General features: G+C 41.9%; 1 protein-coding gene across 1 annotated transcript in view; it reads left to right on the top strand.

The window, feature by feature from the left end:
* The window catches only part of RPL19 (ribosomal protein L19), a 140,571-nt gene that overhangs the window by 17,693 nt on the left and 108,020 nt on the right, over positions 1-14,858 (top strand). The gene's annotated exons all lie outside the window — the stretch shown is intronic.

Here is a 14,858-nt window from a genome sequence, read left to right as displayed (position 1 = left end):
CAGCTTAGCTGATCAACCTGCCCTGATACTCAGGGGGACAAAGTGTGTCTTTTTATAGGCAAGCCTATGAGTGCAAATGCCACAGATTCCTTTTAAGTGCTGGATCTGCTTTCCAACACTTTCCCAGTGGAATAGTTGACTGCCTTTAGATCTACAGATGCATTTTTAAACTGAATGGCTAATCCAGTTGTATAGCTTTACTTGGTTTTCCTCTCATTTTATTCTCATTACTGTATCACCTTTTGCATCTTGCCTTTCCTCCAAGGGTCAGTGGTACAGCTAGGGAATTTAGATTATGGACATCATGATCTTACACCACCCTCCACGTGGTAATATGTATTACCTGCATTAGCAGAGGGTTAGACTAGATTGTATTTGAGGTACCTTCCAACTTCAACATGTTGTGAGCCAGTCCTGCTGCGTTTAGGGGGACTGCTGGTCATTCTGTTGAGTGGGGCCCTGGACTTCTGCCCCCAAAGTTATGCCCTGATGGAACCGTTGCCAAGAAGCTCAGGATGGCATAGATAGGAACTTATTTTAGCCTCAGAACAACCCTATCAAGCAGGATAAGCTGAGATATAGTGACTTGCTGAAAGCCAGCTTGCATGCTTCATGTCTGAGAAGAAATTTCAATCCAGGTTTTCTCAATCCAAATTCTGCATGTTGTATACATCTATACCACATGGGCTCTGAGCTTTGCCTTCATATCTCCCTCTCCTTCTTTCCTCCCCAGCTTTCATGTATTTCCTGACTTTGCAAGCCACATTGGAAGGAATATGCCAAAATGTGTGATTGACCAGCAGCCTATTAGAGCGTATTGGAGTATATTTGAAACACAACTATTCTGCAGCATATACAGCAATAGCAGTTCTGTGATGCTGGTCGTTACATAAACAAAACACCACTAGTCACACATCAGAGGAAGGTATCAAAACGCTCAGGGAAACCCTGAGGTTTGCAGAGGTACAACCCTTTAGGTAACATATAAATAAATAAACATTCCAATGTTGTTCCAAAACAACTCAGTGAGGACTGGGCAAACTCAGTGACCAAAGAATGTTGACCAGGTGCTGGGGGAATGGAATGGAGTATCCTGAACAGGAGCATTCCATGCTGCAATTTTTTTTGGGAGGGGGGGGATCAGGTCCCCACTTATAAATACTGAACTAAATTATGTTGCCCTTTGCATTTATACTGTCTAGTTAATATAATGTTTATTTTCTACAAAAAGATGTTGGAGCTGCAGTCTGCCTGGAAACCCTTCCTCCTAATCCATGATTCTTAGGGGAGGCTCTTTACAGTTACTCACAGGGTGAAGATTTATTATTCTGTGAAATTTGATAGTGATCTTCCAGATTAATTTTTTTAATTATCCACTGATGCAATGAGGAAGGCATTTACAGCTTTGTGATTCCATGCTATGCCCACAACATGTTTAGATGGGAGATATGTCAAAATACCTGTAAATTGTTGTTTGTGTATCTGCCACCAGAGACAGGTGAAAAATATTTTTTATTAGGTACTGTATTGCTCCTTGTATAGAGGGATAGATTTCTCAAAGGAATTCTTCAGAGAGTTTCCCTCTTGAATAATAGGGAGAAAAAATGTTATTACCTGATGGATGGGGATAAACATACTACATATAAGTATGCTGGGGACCACCTATGCTAAAATGTTTGCCTTAGCAGTTCACTAGATTAGACAAAACTTCCTTGTACAATATGGGGTCCAGTGTGTTGTGGACCACTTATGCTAAAATGTATCTCAATACTGACTGTATTTTCTGTATTTATGTGATGACCGATTTTTTTTGCAAATAAATTTGACTGATAGACAACTGGTAAAGGATATCCGCTTAAATAAGTTGTCCTTGAACAAAAGAACTTTAAAGGAAGCGTGTAAGGTGAAATTACTGAGTTAGAATTAAACCTCTTGATAAATTGTATCACTTGTGGTTTGAATTGGGGACAAAGAAGTTTTCAAATGACACCAAGTGTTTTAATTAGCTTCCCAATGCCAGCCTGTCTATGTTATCAACAATAACTCCTACGGCAAGGAAGGGCAGGATAAAAATGTAATAAATAAAAAATAACTGTTTTGTGAATGACCACTGTTAATAACATAATGATCACTGTCTGTACTTCCTGCGTTTCATTTTCTGTCTCAGCTCACTGTTTAAAATCCTGCCCCCCATAATCTACTATATACTCAGGACAATTTTTGTCTTTTTGCTATGCATCAGATCTGAACACCTCTTAAGATATCATAACCAAATTTTGCAAGATGGTTCCTGAGATCAAGGAGCAGTTTTTCGTCTATGTTTGCATACAATTGGATGCCATTTTTGAATCACAATGGCAGGCTGAACCTTTCAAAGCTGCACTGATTTTTTGAATTCTTAGAATTCCTGAGCAATGCCAGGCATGAAGCTGCTAGTGTGTATATATACTACCAATGGAGGACTACTATAGTTCACAAAACAGTGGCGCAGCTAGGTAACTTTAGACTCTGGACTTAGTGGTCTCATGGGGCTTCATTTTAGAAGGCTATGTGTGTTACCTCAATTGCAAATCATGCAATTAACATTTCTTTTTCTTCCCCCACTCCCCTCCCTTTGCCATTCCATGCTTTGCAAGTCCCTCTATGTTCCTGAGCAAAAGATAAGCAAACAAACAACAGTTTACCAACCATGATAAAAAGAGTCTGAGCATGTATAGGGTCTCGTAAGGACACAGGAAACTGCCTTATACCAAGTCAAATAAGATCTGGAGGCTTAATTTAAAATTCATCTTCTTTGGCATAGGGGGTCATTGTATGGTACAGAGTGCGTTACTCTGGTACATTTTCAGTCAAAAAGGGGTAGCCAACTAGCCATGGCTTACAGCAAAAATGAAACAATAGTCACGTAGCACTTTAAAGGCCAGCCAATGTATTCTTGCATAAGCTTTCATGGATTACCAAGAATGGTGTGTCTGGTAAAGCGGACTCTAGGCTAAGACAGCTTATGCCTTAATTTATTTGTTAGCTTTTCAGGTGCTAATACTGTTCTTTTTGTTGTTTTGCTAAAATTGTACTAGCATGTACCTTACAGGGTAAGACTTTGAAGAAGGTTGTTTGCACTTAGGGTAAATGACTCAGCAGGGATAATGAATGCCCAGTGTCAAGGTAGAAAGGTTGTCCAGGTAACAGTGACCTGCCTTCCTTTGTAACACCTCTTGCTCCTGGCTTAAAAGTCACGGACTAGAGGTGTCCAGTGTGTGTGTTGGAGAGGAGAAGATTTATATTTTTATGTATTTTGGTATTTATATTGTTTACTTATATTTTTCTTTATTTTGTTATTTACATTTTGTTCATTTTTGTGCCTTACTAATGCATATTTCATATTTCGGTATATCTTAGATAGCTATTTAGGGCTAGGCATAGGATTAAGAGTAGGGGTTGGGTTAGTTTAGGAGGGAATTTAGATAGCCAGGGGTTGGTTTTGTTTGTTTGTTTTTAAAACAGTCTTTCCAGAGACAAGCTTCAGAATGTAAAAAATGGAAGTAGGATTTCTTCTGCTTTTATTTATATCTTGGGGTGACAGCCTAGCATCTCCCATGTGGCCTTGGCCTTCTTCGAGGTTGCTAGGCTATTTGCTCCACTGCCCTACTTGAGTCCAGGCTTCCCTCCATGGTCCACACCTCCTGAGCTACAAAGACTAGTAGGACTCTCCCTCTATAGCCTTATTTGGGTATATCTACACAAGACACATGGAGTGATATACGATCTGAAGAGAAACCAGAGTATATCACTTTGTAAATGGAGTGATATATATTACTCTAATACTACACCCAGACTAGGACACAGCTAGCTCAGATAGTATTAAACAGATATTTATTTATACAAAGGAATACCCAAAACAAGATGTTATTTCATAAAGAATACTAAAATAAGCTATAGCTACCCTCCTAGGGGGTTCCTCCCTCTCCATGGAGGGCGGGGTTATCCTAAAAAGATTATGTTGAGGATGCCTTTAAATGCTGTCAATGCTTCCTTTTTCTTGGGGGGGGGATGTTGGAGTCCTTCCATGCAATGTGCCATAGCAGTGAAAAGGGCTTCACACTTACACATGCACACAGAAGAGGTACACCCCAGACAATGTCCCTGTGGAGAACATGTGGTGTCTGTGTGTGCATAAAAAACATGAAAGAGCCCTTTGAGCAAAAGCCCATTTAGTCCAGTGGCCAACCAGATGTCTCCAGAAGCCCATAAGCAATAGTCCACTCCTGCTACTTGTCCTCTAGCAAGTGAAATTCAGTGGTAGGCTGCCCCTGAACATGGAAGTTCTATTTAGCTAATTAAATATTATGTGAAGAAGTTTATTATTATTATTTATTTAAAATATTTATACCCCGCCCTTTTTCCAAAGAACCCAGGGCGGCTTACAAAAATAATCATGAAGAGTTAAAACAGTAAATATACAGAATTAAAATAGTTAAAATGAATTAAATCAAATACAAGGTAAGAGTTAATTACCAATTCAATTAAAAGCCTGTCTGAATAGGATCGTCTTCACCTTAGCACGGAAGGAAAGAAGTGAGGAAGCTAATCGTACTTCACTGGGGAGGGAATTCCACAATCTGGGGGCAGCCAGCGAAAAAGCCATATTTTGTGTCTTTACAAGAGAAACTTGTGAAAAAGAAGGAGTAGAAAGTAAGGCCTCACCGGATGATCTCAGAGTCCGGGCAGGATCATAGGGGGAGATACGATCTAACAGATAACCTGGACCTAAGCCGTATAAGGCTTTATAGGTCAAAACCAGCACTTTGAATTGTGCCCGGAAACATATTGGAGCTGGTACAACAAAGGGGTTGTGTGTTCCCTGAGCCCAGCTCCAGTTAACATTCTGGCTGCAGCTCTTTGTACCAATTTAAGTTTCCGAGCAGTCTTCAAAGGCAGCCCTACGTAGAGCACGTTACAGTAGTCTAATCGGGATGTAACTAAGGCATGTGTCACCGTAGTCAAGTCAGACAGGTCAAGGAACGGGCGCAGTTGGCGAACTAATCTTAATTGAGCAAAGGCACTCCCGGCAACAGCAGAAACCTGGCCCTCCAGGTTCAAAGCTGAGTCCAGGAGTACCCCCAAACTGCGCACCTGCGATTTCAGGGGGAGTGTAACCCCATCCAGCACAAGTTGAATCCCTATCCCCTGATCCGCCTTACAACTGACAAGGAGCACTTCTGTCTTGTCAGGATTTAATTTCAGCTTGTTCATCCCCATCCAGTTCACCACTGATACCAGGCATCGGTTTAGAACCTGGACAGCTTCCTTGGCATCATTAGGTGGAAAAGAGGAGTAGAGTTGGGTGTCATCAGCATATTGGTGGCACCGAACCCCAAAACTCCGGATGACCTCTCCCAGCGGTTTCATGTAGATGTTAAATAACATGGGGGATAGAATTGAACCCTGAGGGACCCCATAGGTCAATGGCCAAGGGGTCGAACAGGCATCCCCCATAACCACCTTCTGGGTTCGTCCCTCTAGGAAGGACTGAAGCCATCGTAACACTGTGCCTCCAAGTCCCATCCCAGAGAGGCGGTCCAGGAGGATACCATGGTCGATGGTATCGAAAGCTGCTGAGAGATCCAGTAAAACTAACAGGGACACACTCCCCCTGTCCAGTTCCCTACGAAGGTCATCCACCAAGGCGACCAAAGCCGTCTCAGTTCCATAAGTGGGCCTGAAACCAGATTGGAATGGATCTAGATAGTCTGTCTCATCCAAAAAACTCTGGAGCTGAGCGGCCACCACCCGCTCTATTATCTTGCCCCCCCAAAAAAGGAATATTGGAGACTGGGCAGTAGTTGCCTAATATTGAGGAGTCCAGGGAGGATTTTTTCAATAAAGGTCTTATCACTGCCTCCTTTAAACTAAGGGGCATTCTGCCTTGTTGTAAGGAGGCATTAATCACTTCCCTGGTCCACTCAACCAGTCCCCCTCTGGCATTTTTTATAAGCCAGGAAGGGCAAGGATCTAACATGCAGGTGGTCGGACGTGCCTCTCCGAGAATTTTGTCCACATCTTCAGGTTGAACAAGCTGGAAAGAATCCATTTTAATTAGACAAGCAGGGGCCAAAGTTACATCCACAGAGACTGTATCAATTTTAGCGTTTAAGTCGGAGCGAATCTGAGCAACTTTATCTGCAAAATATCGCGCAAACTCAGAACAACGGGTTGCTGAGTGGTCAACATCAGATTCATGGGGGTCAGGGTGTAAGAGATCCCTGACCACTCGAAACAGTTCCATTGGGCAAGATCCCGCTGATGCAATGGAGGCAGAGAAGAAAGATTTCTTCTGGGCCCGCACTGCCACGGAATAGGTCTTTAGGTAGACTCTGGCCCGTGTTTGGTCAGATTCGCTCAGAGTTTTCCGCCAACGTCGCTCTAGTCTCCATCTTTTGCGCTTCATTGCCAACAAATCCTCAGTAAACCAAGGGGAGGACTTGGCTCCAAAGCGTGAAAGGGGACGCTTAGGAGCGATTGTGTCCACGGCCCTGGTCATTTCCTTTTTTTTTTTATCATTAATTTTTATTCAAATTTTCAAAGACAAGAAACAAAACAAAACAAAAACAATTAAACAATAAAATAAAATGTTGACTTACAATTTGTCGCAGATCAGTTATAGGTCTACAATATATAACAATCCTATCTCTAAAATTATATTATAAAATCACTTTCCTCCAGTAGTTATCTTAATTAATCATCAAATCTCATAAACATTATTTTATTCTTTCCACAAAAAGTCCAAGAGAGGTTTCAATTCCTTGAGAGATATATCTTTCAATTTTTCTCCAAATAAACATATCGCTTAATCCATCTAATTCAAATCTGTTAGGCCCAATAATTTCAATAGCCATTCTTCCATTATCTATATTAATTCCATCTTCCATCTTCAATAATCCTGTTAAGTCCAGTAATTTCAATAGCCATTCTTCCGTTATCAGTATCCCATAATAATATTGTTGTCATAGCCATAGTCCAAGCAAACATATCAATTAATCCATCTCGTCAAATTTGCCAAGTCCAATAATTTCCACAACCATTCTTCCATTATCAATATTAATTCCATCTTCCATCTTCAATAGTCCTGTTGAATCCAGTGGTTTCAGTATCCATTCATCCATTATCAGTATCCCATGATGATCTTGCTGTCATAGCCATAGTCATATAACAAGAGTCTGATGGGAATTTCCCCCATCACAAATATGTCCTTGCCATCAATTCTGAATATGTTGTTGAAATATTGTTGTAAAGTCACATCTCTGCTCTGGGTGCATCTCTGCTCTGTCACATATTTGTAGTTAATTCCATAACTTTTTTCTATGTCAAGCCCCATCACATCATTCCAGTCAAGAATTCTGAGTATGTTGCTGAAATATTGCTGCAAAGTCATATCTCTGTTCTTCTTTTTTACAAAATGCACTGGCTCATTTCTTAAGAGTTTCTCCACTGTCACATATCTGTAGCCAACTCCATAGATTTTTTCTATGTCAAGCTCCATCATATCATTCCAGTCCAGAAAATTATCCAAGACATTGATAACTTTACCACCAAAATCTTCATTAATTTCTTCAGAGACAACGTTGAATTCCAAACAGTAAACTTTATTTCTAACATCCATAAACTCCAAATCTTTTTCCAATTTCACATTTGTTCCAATCTCCAGGGCTTGTAGCTTCCCTATCCCATCAAACTCCTCTCTCACAGAATCCACTGTTTCTTTAAGCTCCTGCGTCATTTTGTTAAATTAAATTTTCATCTCCTGTCTACCCTGTCTCAGGGTTTGTTTCGTTATCTCAATCTCAGCCATTATTTTCTGAAACATAATTTCTTCCATGGTCTCAATCACTTTCCTGGTTGTCTTTCTTAAAACCACAGAAACAAAAAATTATTTCAGCCACAATTGGGTTAATGTTCTAGGCTTGCTTATATCAGTGTAGACATTACAGCCTGCCTTATCTCTATGTATTCAGGAATACAAAAACAAACTTAGTTCCCAACATCAAAACAATTAGTGGCGTCGTGAACAAGCAGATTCGTCAAAATGAAATAGACCAAAAAAAATTTTTTTGTTCCCCCCTCCTCAAAATAGAAATCCCTCTTCCGTTGGTATCTTTAGAATGCACCTCCAGGACAGCTTTTTGTGATAAAAACAAAGATAAGCTTTTTCGATTTCTTTCCCATAAACTCACCTAGAAGTTCTTCACAGCTGATTCATTGACAAATCTCTTTTTTGCTACACCAATTTAAACCAAGTAAAAAAAAGAAAATAGAAAGAAGGATGCTTATCTGCCTGTTGAAGTCCGTTTTTCTTTAAAGAAAAGATAAACGTGTCACTGTAATCAGCAAGAGCTTGATGAAAGTCCGTCCGGCATTACAGTTTGAACCTTCTCTCATAAGTAAATGAAATCCAGTCCTCCCCACAAAAACAGGCTTTGTGGTTGATCTTTACGTTTCTCCCTGACCGGGAGAAAATCTTTACCAGTCAAAAAGAGCGTTGTGACTGATTTTAAAGCTGAAAAAGCTTCTTCTGAGACAAGAGCTCGTCTCAGAGGCAGCACAGGCAAAGCAACCCTTCCCGGAAGTCCGTCATTTCCTCATTCCAGAGGTCAACCAGGGCTTCGACAGAATCACCTGCCGAGGTGACAGGAAAATCCCCAAGAGTCATCAGAAAACCATCTGGATTCATCAGTCTCCTGGGGCGGACCATTCTAATTGGTCCCCCACCCCTGCAGAGGTTTTGAGCTCCAGTGAGTTTGAACCTAACCAGGAAGTGATCTGTCCATGACAAAGGAACTAATGCCAGCTCCTCCACACCAAGATCACCTACATCCCATCCAATACAGAAAACAAGGTCCAAGGTATGACCAGCAGCATGCGTGGGGCTAGATATTATTTGAGACAGACCCATGGTTGTCATGGAGGCCATGAAATCCTGAGCTACTCCAGTAAGGGCAGTATCGGCATGGATATTGAAGTCACCCAGCACTACAAGTCTTGGGGACTCCAGTACCAGATCCGAGACTACCCTAGTAAGCTCAGGAAGGGAGACAGTTGGGCAGCGGGGTGGGCGGTACACCAACAGAATCCCTATTCTGTCTCGAGCACCCAGCTTCAAATAAATGCATTCGAACCCTGAAGACTGTGGGAGGGGATGCCTGGTTAGGTAGATGGTATTTCAAAAAATCAATGCCACTCCACCTCCCCGTCCTTCTCATGGTCTTTCCTGAATCTTTCCAACCAGTGTTACTGGATGACACTAGTATCTAGTATTAGATGAAACAACTCCCCATCTATCCATTTTCTCTCCAAGCTCTTGATCATCTTGGTTGCCTCTTTCCTGCCCCTTTCCCAGCTGTTATGATATCCTACAGTTCAGTTAACTAAAGAGGTAATACATGAAATAGTGGGGCCATGTCTGCAATTTACAAAACTTGAAATACATTAGGCCACACACATTTCTATTCTAGCTGTTCTACAGTTGTCCCCTGTCTTCTCCAGACCACCACCACCCCAGCTAGTTCTGGGTACAGGCCTGTCTCACCTTCTGGGGCCTGCAGGCAAGTGGCGATTGGGGCGGGAGGCGTAGAGCAACGGATGTGACTTTTGCTGAATGTTGTATACTAGGTTACAGTCCAGCCGTGCAAAGTCACTGATTTTTACACACACAGAGACACACAGGTCCTTTCAGGCAAGCAAGATGCATTACTATAGCTCAAGAATATATTCAGCCAGGCAAAAACACTCAAAGAAGGTGGGCCAGTGATGGGCATGGCCTTGCTTTTCCCATTATAGTTTTGTAGCAGATCAACAGAGTTCCCCTGTCACCTGAGGTTAGTATTTGGAAAAAGAGAATGCCAGTTGGGCAGCAACATCAGTTTGTTGCTAGCATATGCATCAAGACTCCCCAACCTGAAGGTTAGTGTCTCACCTTTATTTATTTATTTGGAATCATATTCAAGCCTGGTATCAGGAAGACAAATAATATGGTGTGTCCCTATGGTGCCTGGGTATTCAGGTGGCATTTCCTGCCTCTTCCTTGGTGTTGCCCTTGACTTCTGCATCTTGAGGTCCTCTGGGGCAAGAGATTAGGGCCAAGAAGCTGAGACTTTCAGGTGAAGGGCGGAGTATAAATGTGGTAAATAAATAATGCTGGCATAATTAAGTCTGCCCTCCATAAGCTACATGATCTATTGGAATTTATTATTTTTAAAAAATTTACCCTGGAAATGGGTGGGATCATAGGGATGATTGTGATTGGCCTGCACAGGAGATGGACTGAAACAAGTCCAGAGCGTCTCTAAATGAGAAGGTACTGAATATGAATGTAAGGAACAGAGACCAGCCTATTTAGGGAGGTGGGAGGTTTAGGACGAGCAGTGTCCCACTTCACTAAGTGAGGGGCCTCCACTGCCTGCTGTGAGACAGATACTCTAACACTGACCCACAGCCCTTTCTATTCTTATTGAGAAATCACTTAAATCATAGCACTATCGTGACGACAGGAATATAATGTGGCTTGCTTTGTTGCCCTGATACATTTACTTGGGAATAAGCACAATTTTGATGTTTAAAAGGTTAATAACTTTTTAAAGGGATAAAATGAGGAACTGTAACCCTGGACATGCCTGGCCAGCCACCCCCTGGCTATAAGATGGTTTTGAAAATAAGGGGAAAAAAGCTGCACTGACCAGCAGCAGTCCTGAAACATAAGACCTGTTTGCCAGTATCCTCATCATCTACTGGTCTATAGGTAGTCATTTGGGGGGCCTCTGGTGTGTGACGTGTTGGACTTCAGCCCCAACTGCACCACTGCCATGAAAGCGTATGCCACAATAAATTTGTTAGTCTTTAAATTGCCACAACACTTGTTGTTTTTGCAGCAAGCCAGCCACCTCCCAGGAAATTCTGTTTGTATTTCATGGTTTAGCCCTGGCATTGCAAACCCGAGGCCAAAGCAGGCTGAGCCCTGGCACAAATTAAGACCTGATCTAATAGGACTTTCAGAGTTAAATCTTTAGGATTGGATTTGCTAACTTTGCATAATGTGTTCTGTTTCTGCTTGGCATGGAGAATGACAAAACATCAGGTCACTGAAGGACTTAATTAGAAATCTGCCGGGTTTCTTCCTCCCCCCTTCCTTGCTTCAAAGATTGCAGCAGGCATTGCCCACACAAGTTTTAAGGCTTTACTTTCACAGCTTTTAAGGCTACAAAGTTGTGTTGTAGCAAGATTTGGTGAGCTTTGATTTTGCTGTATAAAATTGTTGTATAGACACAAGTTTAAGTATCTGTGCTGCTCTAATTTTCCATTGTCACCAATTTACTCCAAATGCTTTTCATAACCTCTTAGCAGCTGGTCTAGTAGGCTTAGGCATAAGATGGACATCAACACTCAAGACAGGAAGAACTTTAAACTAGGATTGTTGGTTTATTAAATGGAATACTGATACTTATATTAGAGCCTTAAAGGTGCTTGTTGACAGTTTCTGAAAACTCAAAGGGACCCTGCTGCTGACATGAGCCTCTAAGTGTTTTTTTTTACCTCAGACCAATATCCTTAAACTTTCACCCCCCAGCCAAATCTTTCCCCAACCCAGTCCAACTACTGAGGACAATCTGCTCCTGTCCCCAAAGCTCCTCTGGTTGTATTCTAGGTGGTTGGACAGTTTAGCCAACATTCAAAACCTGCCTGTGTCACTTTCCTCAGGTAACACCGTTTCACTAGACAACCTTTGAGACTAACTTAGTCACTGGCTTCCCTTATTCTGATCTTCACCAGGTAAGTATTATAACACACTTAGTATTAATATTCAAGCCTTAGCTATTCTCCTCAGCTTTTCTTTCATCTTTTTCCTCACACTTCCCTTATCAATTCCCCTTTCCCTCCAATTCCTCAACTGACAAATCTCAACTTTCCACTGACAAAACTCAGCAGTGTCTTCCTCACTGGCAGTTAATTCTCAGCTGACTGGATCTCCAGCCATTCTGAGTCTCTGTCTTCCAGACCAATCAGGATAAATTTACCTGATCCAGGCCCTGCCTAATAAATTCTCAAATCTCTGTCTCTCTCGCTCTCTGCAAGTCTGTCCCCAAGTAGTTACTGCTAAACAGGCCTGCAACATAATAACATTTACAGGCCTTGAACTTTGTCAGTCACAGAGGTCACAGAATCCCCCCCCCAAACCAACATAAACATACATATATGCCCCATTTCTCCACAGGAGGGATGAAAGGGTCTGCAAAAAATCCTCTTCTTTCCACTCTTTGGTATGTCTTTTTACACCTGTTCATAGCCATTATTTCTTGGATTTTTCTGCAGATCATGGCATTATCATTACTGATGATTATGTATGATTTTATGCTGATAATGTTAATTGTGGATTGTTGATTATTGTATTTTGATAGTTTTCTATGTTGAATTGTTTTTATTGATTGTATCCAGATCTGAGATCAATTGATATAGGGTGTGTTAGAAATATTTGAATAAATAAATACAAAAGGTATATTCAGGTGCTTCGGGCTAAATGCATCTAAAAACCCTGAAAAGACAGGTTGCCTGTCATGTGGAGGTTTCTAAGAATGTTCAACAGAATAAGAGCAGCCTCCATGCGTAGAGATGTTTGGGGCTCTCCATGCGTAGGGATGTTAGGGGCTGGTTTGAACACTCGTCTAGTCCAACATTTTTAGCAAGAACCCCAGCAACTAGGAGATACTTGGGACCCCAACAGAAATTGGCCTGTAGAGTTGGTAGTTCATCATCTACCTTCTAAGCCCAACCCTTTGATGGGTTGCCTTCTGAAAAAGTAATCTGTGTGCTCATTTCTAATCGCAAGGCTGTGTGAAGAGAAGTTTTGTGTAGCTGCTCCACATTTATGGAGTGCCTCTCTTCGGGAATGCCTGTCAGAATGTCAACCTGAGCCTGTTCAGAGCTTCCTGTGTGGACACCACAGTGCTGAGGTTTAAACAAGTCAGGGGCTTACTTTTATTCTTAATAAAATGTCAGCCCTGAGGAACAGAATGGGATTCATGTTTAGATTTCAGTCAATGAATTCTGCCCTTGTGAATTCTTTTATTCCACCCACCTCCCCGTGAGTAATACTCCTTAGTGAACCACCTAGACAACACCTGGAAAACTTCTCTGAATGGCTCTTGGCTGGCTATCCACCCATCAGCTGTGTCTGGCACCAGCTGATGTTTGGCTAAGTGGCACAGTTTTCTCTCCATTGTCTGTAGCAAAAGTATGGGCTTGGGGCAGAGGTTGAGTATATATATCATTTCCTGTGCCAACAAATACTACACGTGTGTGCAGATTCTGTGGCGCTGAATTTCTAGCAGCTTGAAGTTAGGAGTCGAGTGTATTTGGTTGGTTTTTCCAAAAGGAACAGATGAACTTTTAAGTAAAGAAGAAAGGGCCACCGATCCTTTAAAGTGTCCTTTACTCCCCTCGACTCTGAGCAACTGTAAGCCACCCCTGTATGGACGATCCAGAGAATGGCAGCTGATGGAGGCAGCAGTGTATAGGTCTGGTGTCAGCACCTCAGCCAGCACAGGCGTGCAGGTGCTACCAGGGATGATGTTCGTCATCACAGTATCCTTTTTTCTTATTTTGAATAACTTTATAGTTACAGGCTGTCTGGCCAGGCATACACATGGCTGAAAATGTTCATTTTTATTACTTTTACTTTTTAGAAAAATATATACTTTTCTACAAGAAAATGGTGTTGGGGGTTTTAAGTGTTTGTCTTTTGTATCCTCAGTTTTTGCTGTTTTCTGAAAACGTATAAAGAAAGAAAGAAAGAAAATTGTGCGTGTTTAATCCATTTTATTCCTGTAGCAATTATGATACTGTGGTTTAATTCAGTTTTAAAAGGTGAAATTGCATATGCTGAGAGTATTTTTCTTTTCTATATTATCCGAGCTGGCAACATTTTTTGTTTGGTTTGGGTGGTTTTGTTGGATTACTGTTCCCGTCATCCATGGCCATTGACTGTGCTGGCTGAGGCTGGTGGGAGTTGAAGTCCAGCAATATATGGAGGGCCACAGGTTTTCCATCCTTGGTTTACAGGCTTCAGGATGTGATTCCAGCCTCTCTCTAAGACCTATACGTGGATCCACAGAGGCGGCCGTGGAGTGTGCAGGGAAAGCAGCGAAGCGGTAGAGCAAGTCTTGAGAATTTGCATGAACATAGCAGTTCCAGCTGTCAGTCTCTGATTCAGCCTCCCTGGAGCTTTGAGGCCAGTGTCCAACCAACCCTCTTCAGCAACTGCTTGAGAAACTTGACGATTCTCCTGAGAGGTGGCAGAGTCAGAAATATCTTTTGGGCTAATGCTAGACTCTTCCCACTTCAGGATGTGTGCGATAAACTTAGCTGCTTAGAAAGACAGCTGAAAGGAGAGCTAATATAAGGACAGTTGTGGAAGCAAGGAGCCTTGCCGGTTTCAAAAACCAAAGCTGAAATCAGCACATGAGTATTTTGATAACGTCGTTTGATCTTGTGTCTCAGCGGCTGCAGCTATATATTGGGGCAGGGGTGTGGTATGGGACTTTTGCTAGAGCTGTTCTTTCCCCCCCCCAGGCCAAACTAGAGATACCATTCATACAATTAGGAATTATGTGAATGGCTTTTCTAAAGTAAACAGCAAGCATGGAGGCCAATCCAGATTAGGATCTTGGTGAGGAAGCAATTTAAACCCTTTTCCCCCACCTCCTGGTCCCAATCTCCTGCTCTTTATATTGGAAGAAGAATGTCTGTTGGTAGAAAATTGAAAGGTTTTTCCCCCTAATTCAGGAACAGGTGTGAAAGCCAGGACCACAGTT

Source organism: Rhineura floridana, chromosome 11 (genome assembly GCF_030035675.1).
Source record: "Rhineura floridana isolate rRhiFlo1 chromosome 11, rRhiFlo1.hap2, whole genome shotgun sequence".
NCBI lineage: Eukaryota > Metazoa > Chordata > Lepidosauria > Squamata > Rhineuridae > Rhineura > Rhineura floridana.
Note: the sequence above shows the minus strand (reverse complement) of the source record. Positions and strands in the feature narration are given on the sequence as shown.